Below are 18,466 nucleotides of genomic sequence, written 5' to 3'. Positions count from 1 at the left end.
TTTAGATTTAGTTTAGACATCAGAGATATTTTTTAAACTGGTTTTGTGTCATATACCACAACATCATTAGACTTTCATCACTGCATTGTTAGTTTCGGAAGAACTGGCTGAGAAATCAACAACAGGTTTACGCAACATCACAAATCCACACGATTCATAAGAGACAAAAAGGGCCGTGCCAATGAAATGTCAGTGCGTCATGTGAACTTTTCACAGTCAGCGAGGCAGAAAGAGTTTCCTCCCGTTCGAGACAGAACTCATGGAGCATAACCCACGTTCCCAAACTCCTCTATTCTCTATAATATTCATAACTCAAGTCTGTGAATGCTGACTGTATAACCGGATGAGGATCCTATCGTCTCACTGAATGGGGCTTAACCTCAACACAGATGATCTGTTATGTGTTTTTAACATGTTGTCCTTTGACTGATGACTTTATGTCCTGTTTCTACTTGTTGACTTGTTTCCAGTACTGAGATAAGAGTCCAGAAATGATTTCTGTCTGAAACCCAAAGAAGAAGTGATACAGTGTCACGCACAGGCCTGCGGTTAAAGGTAAAGTGTGCAATATATCTATGTCATCTTGTTTTTATACAGCACAGTTGTTTTGAAGCAGCTTCACAGTAATAAACAGGAACAAATGATCAATGATGCAAGCAGAATTCAATTCTGCAGCTCTAAAAAAGACAATAGTGTCATTATATTCAGCTCAATTCAGTTCAGTGTTGATTCAGTTCAGTTCAAGAACTGTGAAGCTCATCAATTATGAAATGAGTTCAATCTGTCTTCTGTATTCACTTTGAGTCAGTTCAATGTTGATTCAGTTCAGTTGAATAACAGTGTCGATGTTGCTAAATTAAATTTAGAATATAATAAACCCAATTTGGAGCAGGACTACATGTTGGGTTTATTGTTATTCTGTCTGGTACCGCTAATGGTGCAGAAATGTCTCACTTCACTTTAAATACGTGTGTAAACAGGGTCCAAAACGTTTTGTGACTCACTCAAACCGCTTGCAGAGCTGATTATCTCCAGAATCCCTAACGCAGGTTTCTGGTTTGTCAGTTGGCTTGTTTTCTCTCTGAGGGGGTGAAGAGCTGTCATGTTTGTCCTTTGCACCTCAGTGTGGGGTCATCTGATAACACTGCTTTGGTATGTGGCTGTGTGTTTAAGGAGCAGATGATGATAATGTGGCACTGCAGGAGAGATCCTTCTGACTGTGATCTAAAAGTCTAGTTATTTCTGTGAATTGTAATTCGATGAGAAGATTGCAGATTTGCACTTGAAACCAGGAACAAATGTGATTTGATTTAAATCAGTAAAAATTTCCGGTTTTGTCCAGTTCCAGTTTCCAGTCCTGTTTCCACTCAAAAAAAATTTAAAATCCAGTCCCATTAATATTTTGTAATCAGCAAGGACACCCTAAATTGATCAAAAGTGCTAGTAAAGACATGTATACTGTTACAAAAGAATTATATTCTAAATAAATGGTATTTTCATCAAAGAATACTGGGGGGAAAAAACATTGTATCACAGTTTCCACAAAAATTAAGCAGCACAACTTTTTCAGCATTGATAATAATGATAAATGTTTTGTTTTTTTTATCAGCAAATCAGCATATTAGAATAATTTCTGAAGGATCATGTGACACTGATGACTGGACTAATGATGCTGAAAATTCAGCTTTGCATCACAGGAATAAAATATATATTAAATTTTAAAATATAATTTTAAAGTATATTCAAATAGAAAACGGTAATTAAAAATGAAAGACGTCTTTAACATTTAAAAAAATCTTACCGACCCCTTTTGAATGGTACTCTGTATATAACTATTTTGTTAGTGTACTTCATATAACTTTCTGCTTTACATTTTCTTTCACATAATGTGGCTTTGAAATTGGCTTTCATACTACTAATTTTTTTGCAATCCACACTGGCAATAACATTTAACAATTTCTGTGAATAAAACAATAAATTGTTTCATATAAAAAAATACAGTATATAGTTGTACAGATTACGAAGAGAGGTATACTGTGTTCACTGGATGATTGCAGGTTTTGCTGTGCAGTTTATTGAAAGATGGAAACAACACTTAAATATATAGTTGCTGAACACATAATAAAATATTAGACTGCACTGCATGAAGTCTTTTGAGTGCTATTGATTATTCTGGATGTGGAAGATGCAAACAGCTGCTAACACAAATTAAACTCAGACACATAAACACAGAAAGAGTCACTTCGTCACTTCCATAAAGCAGTTTTTCCATGTAACAGAAAAGCTTGTAGAGTCACAAAGGAATAAGAAATGGATACAGCTGAGACGCAATCGGTTCTTGTATTGATTTTATCTGATGACCATGATTGGACTTTTATTGCTGTTTTAAATTACGGCATCTTTAATTAGTGAGACTGGACCAAGGGTCACCTGTAAAACAAGAGGCTTATACGTTATGACTCGAGAGATCATTTCCCTAGTAACGCAAACAGTTAAGCCTCTATACATGACTAAGACAGCTGACAATAATATATCCTTCAGCCAGATGGGGTCACTTCTCTGGGTCCATATCTCAAGCCTACTTGAGCTGCACAATCCTTGTCACTTAGCATTTTGGGATTGATATATTCCTGCTAAAAAGGCCAGCATATACTAGCATGAGGCCAGCACTAATACAAATAGTCACACAAATAATCTGAGTTCACTTTATTTGAGTTTTTCTTTTTAACACACTCACCGGCCACTTTATTAGGTACACCTTGCTAGTGCTGGGCTGGGCCAACTTTTGCTTTCAGAACTGCCTTAATTCTTCATGGCATAGATTCAACAAGGTGCTGGAAACATTCCTCAGAGATTTTGGTCCATATTGACATGATAGCATCAAACAGTTGCTGCAGATTTGACGGCTACACATTCATGATGTGAATCTCCCGTTCCAGCACATCCCAATGGTGCTCTATTGGACTGAGATCTGGTGACTGTGGAGGCCATTTGAGAATAGTCTCATTGTCATGTTCAAGAAACTGAGATGATTTGAGCTTTGTGATATGGTGCGTTATCCTGCTGGAAGTAGCCATCAGAAGATGGGTCCACACTGTGGTCATAAAGAGATGGACATGTTCAGCAACGATACTCAGGTAGGCTGTGACGTTGAAACGGTCCTCAGCTGGTTCTAAGGGGCCAAAAGTGTGCCAAGACTGAACTGCTGATACAAGGCAGGATGGGTCCATGCTTTCATTCTGCCCCTACCATCTGAATGTTGCAGCAGAAATCGAGACTCATCAGACCAAGCAACGTTTTTCTAATCTTCTATTGTCCAGTTTTGGTGAGCCTGTGTGAACTGTGGCTTCAGTTTCCTGGTCTTAAAGACAGGAATGGCACACGGTGTGTTTTCTGCTTCTGTATGATGTGTTGAGCGTTCAGAGATGTTCTTCTGCAGACCTTGGTTGTAACGCGTGTATATTTGAGTTACTGTTGCCTTTCTATCAGCTGAACCAGTCTGGCTTTTCTTCTCTGAACTATAAAAAAAAAACAAGGAAATCCCGCACACTATCAACACTTGCAAACGAGTATCAAAATTTTATTAGCAACGTTTCATCAGGCATATACCTTCTCTGAACTCTGGCATCAACAAGGCATCTTCCTCAATCTGATGCTCAGTTTGAACTTCATCTGATCGTCTTGACCATGGCTACATGTCTAAATGCATTGAGTTGCTGCCATGTGATTGGCAGGTTAGATTTTTCTATTAACGAGCAGTTGAACAGGTGTAGCTAATAAAGTGGCCGATGGTATAAGCCACGGGGGCTCAACAGGCACCATTTACCATCTTCTGGTATTTAGCAGGACAACTAGATTATTATGGCAGCTGTACACAAACTCATCTGTGCATGAAGACAGATACAGTAGTTTTCACATAATCAGATTGAAGAGGTCACTTAAAAACTCTGAAGAATCAATCAACTGAGAAATATATACAAAATACCCATTCAACATGTCCACCTGTGACTGAACCCTTGTTGTTTCCACTTAGAATGGTATTCACCTCTGCAATCATCTCTGTTTATCTTTCCTGGAAGAAAACGTTAGCAGCCAGTTAGCGCCCAGCCAGGTGAGAGGTGTATGCTGTAAAGAGCTGTGGATGATTTAATGAGTGTTTTTGCTTGTGTACAACACTGACCTCCTGTTGCCATTTAAAACTGATCTCATTAACGGTTTGTTACCTATGGATGGTAGCTAATGCTCCTGACATGTTGGGCTACAGGATATCTCACCTCAAGCTGAGCATTTATTCTAAATCAGGCCAGATTAAGGCAAGCATGTACAGGATTGTGCATAGTCGGATATAAATAAACTGTTCTATAGTGACCAAATCCACTTAAACTATTAGGCTACTAGTTAAGCTAGACTAATGAGAGCTTGGTGAACTGATTACTATGCAAACCTTTTCATTGTAGAAAAAGTCAAATCAAACCTTAAAACACAAAAAATTTTAGACTTTTTTTTTTTTTTACTTGTTTTTCAGTTAAAACAAAATAAATATATTTTAGAAGCAACACTGCATAGTTTTCCGATTGTATTGTGTATTTTGACTTACTGCACTGTTATGCAATGTTTACTCATTAACACATTTTTTAGTGCAATTTTTTTAAACTAATTTTATGCTATTATTGCAATAAGACAAAATACACTATAAAAATCAAAGTTGGTTATAGGGTTAGGGTCAGGGTTGGAGTTGGAGTACATTTTACAAGGAAGTACTTTCAGTCTTTCTACTTTAAAATGACACATTTAATTCAACGTTACATGCCGTTTCTTTGTAATTATTTGTGAAATTTACTAGCAATTTCTGAGTGAAAATTGTTTCAAAGTAAATCTTACACCATTTTTTTCAGTGTACACTCATATTTAAATAAATGAAAATTACATAAAGTTCAATTTGAATGAAATAAAATTACATTTAGTCCTTATATCCTATGCAATGTTTATCATATATATATATATGATTTTAAAAAGTTGGTAAAAACTGGTAGACATTGTGCTTTATCGATTGCTTTACAGATGTAAGAGTGAAGATATACATTAATGAGAAAATATAGAGCAAAATGTGTCCTAAATGTTAACATGTCATAAAATTGCGTATTCCTTTATCTAGATTTTGGTCTGCTCACACCTAATTCTCAGCATTCTTTATACTTTTAGGCTAGACTGTATTAGCCTTTAGCACTCTGTAAATGTGCTCCTCTAAAGCCTCCATTGTGGGTTACCGTGGAGAATGTGCCTTATGGTGCAGGAAGTGAGGGGATTTGTCCTCTGACTGTTTGGACAGGGGTTCCCGCTGAGGGGACAAGCTGTGATTCCAAACACCTTTTGAATAAAAGCTTCAGTGCACTTACAAAGGCGAGAGTTGAAGCATAGTGCCATGCTTAGATTCACTGTAACATGTAAATGCAGTGCCTACAATTTGAGGAAAACCAAGTTCTTTGTTCAGTAGAAATGTATGAATGCCAAATGTCTCTGTGAACGACTTTGTAACCTAATGTGAACTACTGCGCTTCATACGCATGCGAGAACAAAGCATACGGATGTCTACACAAACTGTCTGGATGAACAAAATACTGTATTGGTTCCTTTATGTCTCCCTTCTTACAAGGTCTCTGGCTTATTTAAATCTCCTTTGAATATTACAGAATGGAATAGTGAGATTTTAGCATCACGGTTTCCCTTATACACCAACATCCAGCAGATGGAATTGCAATAACAGCGGGTGAGTCGAGGTTAATCAGCTGTCAGTCTCTTTCTGGCCTGTTTTTACTCTAGCTCTAATGGCTTTCACAGTAAGAACTGTGTTCTCCCAAATCCAATTGCATGCAACGCTGTAGTGTCAACATTTTGACTGTACCGTATGTGATGTAAGAATATGCCAGATGTATGAAAAGTGAATGAGACATGCATGCATGGACATAAGAGTTTGGGGAAATATTATCTAAAATATAATAATAATTATAATTATTAGGCACTTTTATGTAACAGTAGTTGATTTTTGTTTAAACAAAAATATAACAAAAAATTAAATCATGACTTTTTTGTTGTTGCTATTTTTCCAATGTCTTTTATGTGTAGATTGATTTTATATATATATATTTTTTAGCTTAAAATATGAAAATCTCTTATAATAATATGGATGTTGATGATCTAAACGGTAACTATAATTTTGTAAAATCAAGTAAATTATGCAAAAACTCTGCTCAAGAAATAATAATAAAAAATAAGTTTGTTTTAATTTGTTTATATTTTTTATTTGTTTAATATGCATTGTATTTATTATTACTATTGTGCACTTTTATTTATGTTTAAGCAGATTTTTTTTAATCATGTCTCATCATTTATTTTTTGATGTTTTTCAAATGCTTTGTGTAGATTTTATTATTTTACCCTTGACTCAGACCCCTTTCTAGCTTAAAATATGAAAATCATCATCTTTCATCTAAAAAATCATCAATATTTAGAAAGTTTAAAAATTTGATGATCTCAACAGTAAAAGTAATTTATTCACATTATGTAAAATATGCAAAATTATGCAAAAAAGCAAAAAAAATATTTGTTTAATTGTATTTATAGTGTACATAAAAAATACTAGCTTTGAAATTAAGTCAAGAAGTTGACCATTTTAATTTAATGTTTAAAATGTGGTCATGTCCATGGTCTTGATTTGAGATGTGGCTGAGCATTTGTTCATGATGGATTAGGGGAAAACACAGCAAAAAATGTGTTTGACAAAAATTAAACAAATTAGACGCTATTAGTGGACAACAAAAAAAGTGTTGGGAGCAGAGTTTAAGTCCAAAAGTAAAGTATATTGTTGCAGGTAATAGGTAGAATGCTGTAGTTAAGATTCAAATGCCTGATTACCATCATTAAACATTGAATTACTGCATTATATATTTGCTTCTACTCTAGCACAGTTGTCACACACCTGTCTACTCATTCTGCATCTTTACACTCCACTTCAGTCAAGCAAGACTTTTTCTGTCGGCTGCACACGACTTCTGTCTCACAGATGAAACGACACTGTCTACAAGTACAGAGAGGTTTTATGTTGTAGCTGTAGGCATACATTTTCATTGACTGATACATTAAACAGCAAACGTTTGCCTTATCAATCAAATCATTTTTGTTATCCATCCATCAGTGCTTGAGTATCCTGCAGTGCTTGTATCCACGTGTGTGTGTGATAGGCTGTGACCCTAATGGAAACCCATCTTGAGAAAGACTGCTGGAAGTTGATGAATGAGAGCTCTTCCCTCATGACCCTGTGACCTGAACTCCCACTACACCCTGCAGGTACTAGTCTGAGGTCATCACAGGATTTTACAGCCAAACCCCACCCTATGAGGTCAGTGGTCTTTACCCTCGACAAAGTTCCCTCCCGCAGGACAGGTGTAGAACGAGTCTGAAATGCACTTGATGTGGAACTTCACATGCTGACGGATGAAATGCTCAAACCTGCTGGCGCCTCTATAGACTTCAGTCAGGGTAGATACCATGTTTACTTTCAAGCACATGAGGCTTTGAGGCTGTTCATTGAGTACTGATGAAGTTTATAACAAACTTTTTTCAATCAGTTTTAACAAAATTAAATATTCAGAAGGTATGCATTTCTTAAATTAAGTTATAGGCCAATAGTATTTTTCATACCCAATTCACAATTTTGTTTTCTCTTTTTGTAAGAAAATCAAAACAAAAAAAATGACGTTTTTATGCTTAGGACAAGAAACCCATTTGCCAGTGTGGTAAGAAAAATAAAACTTACACTTATAAACATACACTATGAAAAAAAAACTTTTTTTTAATTGATCTTGTTTTAAGGATATTTCTCCTGGTAAACAAAATAAAAACACTCACAATAAATAAATAAATAAATAAATAAAGTAAATTTGACCTATAAGATATTACTCAAAAATATGCATTAAATAGGCATATACCCCCCCCCCCCCCCCCCCCTGACTAAAGTCAATTAAAGAATAAAATAAGTAGGATATATACGTGTGTGTGTACGTGCGTGCTGTGCTGTGCTGTGCTGTGTTGTAAGTAAAGATATCCATCAGCCAGACTGACATGGTTCTGAAACACTGAAGTTGTTCAGTTGTTCAGAAACAACTGACCTGATGTGCCCTTCGCCCTCAGGATGTACCAGAGTTTTGACCTCTGTCTGGTTTCTATTACTCTCTGAGATAGTTTCCTCAGATGAGTCACCTGCTGTCTGGACCGCAGTCTGCCTGACCACTAACGACTAATGGAGGGTGAGTACAGGTGAGAACAGGAAACGCAGTAATGCTGTGGAGGAAATTACTACTCTTACCAGCATTTTACATGATAACGCTAGTGTTCAGAAAAATACCTGGGGTGCCTTTCTTTTGTTGATGTGCTAATCTAGAAACTATATTTTCCACATTCAAGTGAAATATAATTATTTTATATACAAATACCACACATGCAATTCTTTTTTTTTTTTTTTTGGCTACAAACTTTATTTTGGATATGTTGTTTCTCTTGTTTGATCTAATTTAATTGTTTGGTTTTTTTGTTTTGTACAAATTATGTTAGCATATTTTGGTTTTCTGAAATAACCTGCAAAGTCCATTTTTATACCAATTAGGGATGGGTCATAATGGTCGACTAATCTGTTATAGTTGTCCAACAACCGAATAGTCAATTAACTGGTTGTTTAAATAAATCTATTTTTATTTTACTTTCCTTCTCTGAAAACCTCCATGTTAAAAAATGTGTCTAGCGCCTTCAGAAGCGTTGTGTTAAGATGGCTTTAAAAAGTCAAGTTGAAAACTCTCTAATGTTTAAAGTCCCCCTGTAGTCAATAATTGTATCCCTTAAAACTCATCTTTTACCACCAACATTACATATTTAAAGTTTTTTCCTTGAAAAATGTTTCTTTATGCCTTACAAGCTTGATTGTAACTCTTCACCCTTGCCTCATTTAGTATTCACAGTTCTATGAATATGGAAATTAGCCCCGCCTCCACTCACTCACATCAGCTCAATCACACGTTGATCTGATTGGTTACAAGGTAGTTTGTGACGTCAGAGACACCAGCGATTTCAATAACCGTGTTTTTGAGTCTGTCTTTAGTTCACTGCAGTTTTATGGAGAAAATACTAAAGGAGTATGTAGAAAAAATAGAAAATAGCAATGGTGTTGACTTATGAATTTGCACATGGTTTGTCTTAAAGCATATTAAAAATACCACATAGACATATAAACAACATTAAAAGATTGATTTTCACCACAGTGAACAATCCCTTGCATTCTGATCCATTTCTTTGTGCTCCATTAAGCTGTTTTTGAAGCATAATTATACAGGGCTTCCTTAAGATGATTAGTTGACTAGTTTTCAAATGTATTAGACATCTACTTAAACTAACATCTGATTGATTTGTGAAATTCATTTTTCAATAGTAAAAATAACTGTAGTAACCCTGTTACTTTTGCTGAAATTATTAAATGTTGTGATGTTATTGCCATCAAGAGGTGCATACAGTTTTGGTCAAGATCTTGTATTGAGAATGCAAGAGTCCAGCACTCTGTAAAGTCTCCAGCACAACCCAAAGACTTTCAATGAATTTAAGATCTGGACTCAGAGGAGCATCAGTTCATGTGTGGAAATGATTCTTCATGCTCCTCACAACCATTCTTTCACGATTTGAGCCTGATGAATCTTGGCATTGTCATCCTGGAATATGGCCATGATGTGTCACATGGTTGTTTAAGAAATGAAAAGCTACACATTCCATCAATTAGGGTTAAGAACTGTTGCCAAACATATAACATGCTAATAATCACTGCAATAATGATCCAATCATAGACTCTTAAGCATTTGCCTATTTAAATCCAAACAGTGTAAATCCAAACAATGTATAACAACTGAACATGTCAATAATTTGCTATTCTGTCCACATGATAAGAGTCATTTCTGCAATGTGTTCAATGTTGAATCTTAATGATTAAGTGCATGTGGTTACATGTGGTTCATATGAACCGGTGTCCCCACATGGAGATGAGATCAATGTTGGGTGAATTTCCATTTGCTGGATGATGAGCTCATATAGAGCTCATGTTGATTTGTAGATGAATACCAACATGTATTTTAAATGCCTGATTTATTGTCAATGCTATTGATCATGCCCATTGATATTTGTCTTTCGATTACTCTAGCAGACTGGTAGAGTTTAGAGGAGGCCGCTGGCCTGATGCCAGGGCATGCTGGGGAGACGCTCTGACGCCGTCCTGCTGAGATCCGGTAGGATTACTGTTTACATTGAGCTCCATGGGAAATGGCTTTCATTGAGGGTGTGTGTGCTACAGTGCTAAGTCATACACACACACTGTAATCCAAGAGCCATTAACCGCTGCATGTGATGATGGATAGACTCTGTCTAATGAGCATAATTGACTCCAGATGTGTGACTCACCCGGTGTGTTTACTAACTGCTCACTCACACAAACAGCAATACACAAAGAACAATGGCAATAAAGCTTCTGGTGCATTATTGGTAGATTGAAGACATTGTTGCGTAATCATTTTGATAACACCTGAGTTTAACATTAATCAAGTGCAGGATATTCAAATCAACCTTTTTATGCAGAATGTAAATATTAGTTACAGTACAGTGGCTACAAAAAGCTCTTGTACGCGACGGTCTTATTCAAACGTTTTTGAATGTCATTGCATTACATAACAAAATGTCAAAATAAGTGGAATTTTGGAATGAAATATAACACGATTAGACTTTTCTAGTAGAACATTTAATATTAAAATATTAGGTCTCAAATGATATAAAGAAAATATTCAAAATATTCATAATAAGATGCCAGACATTTTCAAGTGTGGCTTCAAAATCCACAAACAACAAAACACATTTTCTCTCATCTGTGGAAAACAAAAGAAGATATTATGAAAAGTGTTTTTTGTCCCTAAAATAAAAATGATCATAGAATAACAACAATCTTTACCACTTAAGTGCAAAAACCGTTGAAACTTTGGGGGAGAATATGCAGTTTGTACAGTATAAAAATCATTATGTCTAAGTCTCCATAAAACATTTAAACTCAACGTGTGTGTGTGTTTTGCTGTGAATTATACCTTTAAGTGCATCGTTTCTAAAGTCATAAATACATTGAGCACAAGCCTTCTAATCAAACTGGTGTATGTATATTATTCCATTGCAAATGGAAATGCATATGGAAATGCCTATGATAATGAAGGTCTTGTCCATGAATGTCTTAGCTGAGGGTATTGTCTTGTATGTTTTATGGTCTGCTAATTTCATTGCATGTCCTTGTGTGTTTTAGAACCTTTTCTGAGTCAAGAGAACCTATTCTACAGCTGTTCTGCACCTGTTCATGTTCCTCAATAAACCTTTATTATAACCTTTGAGGATTCATTTCACTGTATCATAGAGCAATAAAAACGTTTAACCACCCTTAAAGACATATGATACGGCATGATACGCATAGAAAGCTACATGAAAGCAAACGATCGGAAAAGGGAAGTCGTGAATAAATGTTCCCTTGGGAGCGTCGGTTCCATTATTGACTATGAGGAGCAGGCTTCAGTACGGTTAAATAGCTGATCTGTACTTAAGTACCAATCAAGTACTTGAGGAAATGTAACTCCAGTAAAAGTAGTTATTTTTAATATTACTTGAGTAAAAGTACAAAAAGTCTTCAAGCGTTATTTAATTTTTTCATTTTATTACCAAAACTTATCATACATTACTTATTATCATATTTATTATACACTTTCACAGCATATTTACACAGTTCACAAATAACAGACAGTCATGAATTTCAATTGTAATAATCAATACTAAAATTCAGCATTAGTAACTTACTTTTTACGTCATTCGAGCTCTATTCCGAGTTCATTTTGACCAGATCATTTACTTAACATTGAGAGAACCAACGAAATATTAAAAACTGATTATGTTGTTATAGTCAGTGTATGCTTTTCCTGTGACCTTTTTGTTTTTCTATGCAATTTTTGCATTGTAAAATAAAACCTGTAGCTGTAGTTTGTCATATCATTTTTGTTAGATAAATATTATCTATTCAATAATCTGATAGATTCCTCAAATTGTGGCTTGTGTGAAAGGTTGCTACAACTCTATAAGTGATCGAACTTACAATTTTTGCCTGGAAGACAGTAAAACATGCACCTAGAAACCACAAACTGCCTAGCAACAACCTCTCAACAAGTTAACAACAGCTCAGAGCACCTCAGAATCGTGGCCGTGGGTTTTGCACAGGCAAGCAACACTCGCATATAACTCAGATAAAACAAAAGTCTGATAATTATCATAATACCCCAAAATTGTCTTCAAATCACAACAGAGTTTTGTGAGAGAATCCCGTCTGAGCTGGATTAATGTGTAGCAGCAGATGTGATGCGTAATTCTAATGAGGTTTTGTTTTGAGGGGATGATGGGAGATTTGCCGGCATGTTTTGAATCTCCCACCCATGCAGCTCTTCAAGTCTTTCACGTGTTTTACTGACAACAGAGAACAAAGACGTCTTATCCGCTGCTAAGAGAGTGTGGATTGTCTTTATTTAACTCTCTCTGTCTCTCTTTTTCTCGCCGTTCTCATTTTGCAACTGCTGCAGCGTGTCGTGTTTTTAACATCCATCAATCAGCTGTCGCATGCCTCATGTCAACCAACACTGTGCTAATGGCAATGTCTTTTGGGATTTTATGGCCGGAGCAAAGTATCCACAAAATGTTATCTCCTCAGGAATTTATGGGACATAATGAAAAAGTCAAATACAAACTTATCAATCTGTCTTCAAACACTCACTTTAGTGCAAAATGACATTAGCAAAGAAAAAGATGAACAGATAGGCTAGTGGAGGATAAAAACACATGCAATAAACTCATGAAGCTAGCTAGTCTCTGAGCTGCCGATCATACCTGCAGTTTTTGAATTTGTGTCTTCGAAGGAATTTTTTAGGCAAAATGAAATCATTATTTACTCACCCTCATGTTGCTCCAAATCAGTATGCTGCCATGGTCACTACAAGAACTAACTGTCGTTATATAAGAGCTGTGTTGAAAATTTCTTTAAATAATATTATTATTATTATTTATTCATTATTTTGGGGCAAAAAAAACTTCAACACCCATAATGCACCACCAGTCTGCTATAAATCGGTTACCAGAGTCTAATACCGCCTTGTTTTTGTAGGAAATACTACTTAGCAATCTTTTAGTCTTTATGGTGTCCACTTGTATTGTTCCCGGGTGCAATGCTTTGGTCTGGGTATATTTCTTTTGCCACTTGCAAACAGAAATTTTGTTTGCGGGTGAGTGACCATATAAGACTTATGCAGTGTTTTCTATTTAGATCAGGATTTATCATCGTCAAAACATAATTGCTTTAAATATTTTTGACATTAAATATAGACAGCCATAGTGAATATAGTGGCCAAGAGCGATGTCTGGAAGGGCATATTTGTTTTTAATGACCATACAAGTTTGATTAAACCATCAAAATATGAGGAAAATATTTTATGTTTAATATTGCGTTGGTTCTCTCGTGTTTTTGCATGTTCATAATTTCACAATTTGGCATGTTTCATTGTGTTATCACAACTAAAACGATTGACTCCAAGCACAACGCAATACAAAATCATTTTTTTTTTTTTATAATATTTGAATAAAGGGTGAAAATGTGAAAAGACATAACTTTGGACCACTACTGCATATGAAGGGTGTAGTATTTTTTTGCAAGCTTAAATAATGTATTCATTTAAAATGAACTAAAAACTTATTGAAATAAAATATATATGGGGTAAAATATAAGACTATGCTTTTCTGTATAATCAGTCATAGAAATTCAATTTAAAATATTTCTTTAAAACAGTATAGAAACACCTCCAAAATTGTGCAAAGATATTTTTTTTTTGCAAGATCGATCACATTTCTCAAAAATAATGATAGATTCCTGAATTTATTTATTTCCCTGTCACACCACTTATTCTACCTTATAACAATAGTGAAATGTCATTTTAAATGACACATTGAAAAGGAAGTGACATCCTTAACAAGTTCACATTAGCATAATATAATTTGTTTGTCAAGTCCAATTGTCATCTACAATTAACAGGGGAAAATATTTAAAAATATTCAATTAACAGGGGAAAGTCATGTCACAGCATGATTGTTAAGAGGATGAACAGCAGCCATTTCCTCCCCGTTATCTTCCCCGTGAATGTGCGAAGTTGTGCCTTTCCTCTTTCACAGTGCTTCTGTTTTTGGGAGGTGAGGTATTGACAGAAGTGGGATCCTAAACAGCGAGCAAGAGCCCAAAATCAGGGCATGTACCAACACGCTCTACTTTTGGTTAGAAGATGCCCACTCATGCTGCACTCCTCCAGTGAGACACTGAAAACCAATTCTAGAGAGAGACCTGGGACCCAGAGGAGATGATGTTTTCCTCTATAACTAGCACTAAACACAGAACACTCCGTATAACATCTAATTGGATATTCCCTAAAGTTTGAGCAGTGAGCTTGTAGGTCAAGCTGTTTTGGTTCACTTATTCCTTGAAGGTGATAAATAGAATGTGCTCTTTTTTCCCCTTCGAGTAAACAGAGTAATGATGCTCAGTGGTGTCTGGAGGAGTGGGAGGAGAACTCAGATTCATCGCAAACTGAGACGGCATGAGAGCTTTTGAGTATGGCATAAGTTCAATTTTATCATTGGTAGGGATGAAGTTTTGTTTCACAAACTTCTTTTGTTGTTGCCATGTGTTTTTTTTTACCCTTAACCATTTTTGTATCCTCTAAACTCCATAAAGTGTCTGCAAATAAACAACGGAATATGATGCTAAAAACTGTTTCACATACTGTGTTTTACATATTACATATGTTTTTTTTTTTATTGAAAGAAGTCTCTTATGCTCACCAAGGCTGAATTTATTTAATCAAAAACACAGTTTCACACATATTACAATTTTAAATAGCACTTTTCAACTTTAATATATTTTAAAATGTAAGTTATTTCCGTGATAATAAAGCTGAATTTTCAGCATCATTACCCCAGTCTTCAGTGTCACATGATCCTTCAGAAAACATTCTCATATGCTACTGAAGAAACATTTCTTCTTATTATTATTATAGTTGAACAAATGTTGAACAGTAAGATGTTATATCATTCCATTTAAATTAAATATTTTTATAAATATGGTTCTTTAGTGTCTATTATGTTTTATTGGCCTCATGTTTGTCACATACATTGTATTTTATGTTGAATAGCACCGCGCACCATACCAGTAAATTGCACATCATTTTATGATCTTGTCACTTTGGCATCCCTTACAAGTACATCTGGTGGTATCAGTATAATCATCAAATATAATGTGTGGGTGATTATGAGGCTTATCTGTAAATGTTGCTTATGATCTTCAAGTAGCCTGGTGTCTCAACCTAGGCAGATGATCTAGAGAGATAAGATTCCTGTTATCGGTCATTCACCTCACTGGCATTTGAAACTCTCAACAGCTTGTCTAGAATGCATATGAATTAAGATTTGCTCTCTCCATTTATTAAACAGAGACAAGCCATAAGATATTGAGTGGTAATGTTCAATTGAAAGGGACAAAATTCTTGGGATTTGTAGAGACATGTCTGTGCCATCCAACCCCAACCTTTTTCTTTAACCCAAACAGGGCGATAAAGACCCTAAAAAAGGTGCAGGAGTCTTAAATTATTTATTTTGTGATAAAGAATGACTTATTCCACGCAGCCACCTTTGCAGTCGTTCCAAATTCACATTATTTTGTGAAAGGTTTTTTTTTTTTCTTTCAAAGTAGGAATGACAAATACAATATGTCAAATTTTAATTCCGACACTTTATTTTCACCAGAAAAGCTTTGTTCATAGCTGACAAGCCCCAAAGTCCATTAGGACTCGAGTTGGCTTTCATGCGGTCATCATAACAGCACTTCCAATGGTTTTATGACTTGTGCCCGGGCAAACGCTCTCACACGTGCAGGAGGAGATACAGGAAGGGAGGAGAGAGGTGTCTGACTGAGGCACTTCTCCTCAAGAGAGATGAAAAGACACCTCCCGCTGAGTCTGAGCTTATTGTCTGCTGAAGTGTTGTGGATGTAACCGGGAGTGTTGAAGCTTCAATAAAAACAGTGTCTCTCTTTGTCAGGCATGACTTTAAAGATGCTTTTAAAACAAAAATCTCCTTAGTTATCACTCCTGACAGAGCAACGACCTTACCCGAACTGTTGCTACTTCTGTGGCACGTTCGTTAGTGGTGGGAAGTTTCAGAGGAAATCCTGACTGAAGCTTGGGAGGAAATCCTAATTGTTTTTCTTCAGTTCCCCATATTACCTCAGAGACTGTTCGAATTCATCAAGCGGTGTGGAGCAGAATGATTTTGTTAAACCACAGCTCTCTGGGGCATATCCTTTATTTCCTCTGAGTATTCTGTTATCTTGAGACCTTACGTGGTTAGGATGACAGGAAAGACCATCTGTTCTTCTGCAGGGTCTTTGATGTGGTCAACACCAGCACATAAACCTCATTTTAACACTAGGAGATGAGCCTTATCTGTTTCCCACAACAGCTGTGGAAAAGGCTTTCTGAACTCAAGGCAAGAATCACTATTATTATTGCACATACTCAAGGATAAGGATTAAAACATGTCTAACTCTATGTATTAAACTTAGGTGTGTAACTCATCCCACAGAAGATATAGGAACAGCCAACAACCTCCTTAGCATCATGGCATGCGCACAAATCGCATTCTCTTCTCAATGTGGTTATTTCAAGGCCCAATGATATCAAAATTAGAGTTTTGTGGCTTCTAGTCCATGTCTATTAGTTTTTAGTTCATTTACAGTTTTCAAGATTCTTTGATGAATAGATTCAAAAGAACATGATTTATTTGAAATAGAAATCTTTTGTAACATTATGCATGTCTTTACTGTTGCTTTTGATCAATTTAATGCATCTTTGTGGAACAATATAGTGTAATGTTATAGGTGCATTTTGAAAAGTAAGCCACATTTTTCTACTTAAAGGGTTAGTTCACCCAAAAATGAAAATTCTGTCAGTAATTACTCACCCTCATGTTGTACCAACCCCCTAAGCTTTCATTCATCTTCGGAACACAAATTAAGATATTTTTGATGAAATCTGAGAGCTGGCTCACTCCTTCATAGGCTGCTAGGTAATTGATATCTGCCAGTCCAGAAAAGTTAGTAAAGATATCATTAAAATAGTCCAAGTGACTACAGTGGCTCAACCTTAAGTTTATCAAGCGACACAAAAAGTATTCTCGTCCATTAATAAACTTAAGGTTGAGCCACTGTAGTCACTTGGACTATTTTAACGATGCCATTACTAACTTTTCTGGGCTGGCAGATACCTAGCAGCCTATGAAGGAGTGAGCCAGTTCTCAGATTTCATCAAAAAATATCTTAATTTGTGTTACGAAGATGAACGAAAGTTTACGGGGTTGGAGCAACATGAGGGTTTAACTGAGAGTAATTACTGACAGAATTTTCATTTTTGGGTGAACTAACCCTTTAAGAAAATAGACCACAGATAATGATGACTCATGTTGCACTCATGGGCATTTACATTTCTGTCCAATCAAATGCTCTCTTGAAAGAATTTTGTTTTCCTTATTCTATCTGCCATTTATAAAATATGCAGAATTAAATGCTCAGATGCTATTCGCTTTTAATACATGAAATACATGTGAAAATTAAAATCAGATCTGACTAGATGTATCACAACATTTAAGACATTTTGAAGTTGTATGTGTTTATAAGGGAAATGCAAGCACACCAGTCTTGTATCCTGTAGTTTTTAAGCTTAACTAGACAATTGTGAGAGTATAACATTTATAATTGTATATGTTACATATATGGATTCCTGACTAGACAGTTCCCAGGGAGTGAGCTGGGATTATGGGTGATCCTGGGAAGTAATCTGACTACTACTGAACATTGGCATGAGAATAGAGCTGGTTAGTTAATCCATTTCCTGTTATTCTTAAAAGGCTTAAAGGAAGTGGTGGAGAAACATCTGGAGGTTGTTTGGAGCTCCTTCCAGGGCAGTAAGAGGGTTAGGAGCCTGGGACGGCTGCTGTCGGGGGGAGAACACCACCTGTCTGGAGCTGTTGACAACGGAGGATGCGCTCTGACATAATACTCAACTTCCTCATACTAAACACCATATTTACAGGCAAGGAAAGAGGAAGACAACATGCAAACATTGCATCTTTATTTAAACAATATCCTGTTGGTGAGAGTCACTGTGTTTGTGTTCCACGTGTAACCGGTGGTTAGGTGTTTATTAATGCCTGTGTGGTGTTATTTTTGTAAAAAAATATTTTGTACTACATATATTGTACTACATTTATACTACAT

At 35.8% G+C, this 18,466-nt stretch overlaps 2 long non-coding RNA genes across 3 annotated transcripts; both read left to right on the top strand.

Moving 5' to 3' along the window:
* The first annotated feature begins 476 nt into the window (after nucleotides 1-476).
* Nucleotides 477-16,824, top strand: LOC307149698. The gene is made up of 3 exons (XR_013819608.1): nucleotides 477-555; nucleotides 16,575-16,680; nucleotides 16,757-16,824. It is a non-coding gene; the product is annotated as an uncharacterized lncRNA (long non-coding RNA).
* On the top strand, nucleotides 8,232-11,447 carry LOC307149699. Of its 2 annotated transcripts, none has more exons than XR_013819609.1 (3): nucleotides 8,232-8,303; nucleotides 10,232-10,316; nucleotides 11,369-11,447. It is a non-coding gene; the product is annotated as an uncharacterized lncRNA (long non-coding RNA). The 2 variants fall into 2 exon arrangements; XR_013819610.1 differs by having other exon boundaries at nucleotides 8,248-8,313; nucleotides 11,369-11,386.
* Nucleotides 16,825-18,466: the final 1,642 nt, after the last annotated feature.

The sequence above is a fragment of the Squalius cephalus genome (assembly GCF_949319135.1).
Source record: "Squalius cephalus genome assembly, chromosome: 21".
NCBI classification, from domain to species: Eukaryota; Metazoa; Chordata; class Actinopteri; order Cypriniformes; family Leuciscidae; genus Squalius; species Squalius cephalus.
Note: the sequence above shows the minus strand (reverse complement) of the source record. Positions and strands in the feature narration are given on the sequence as shown.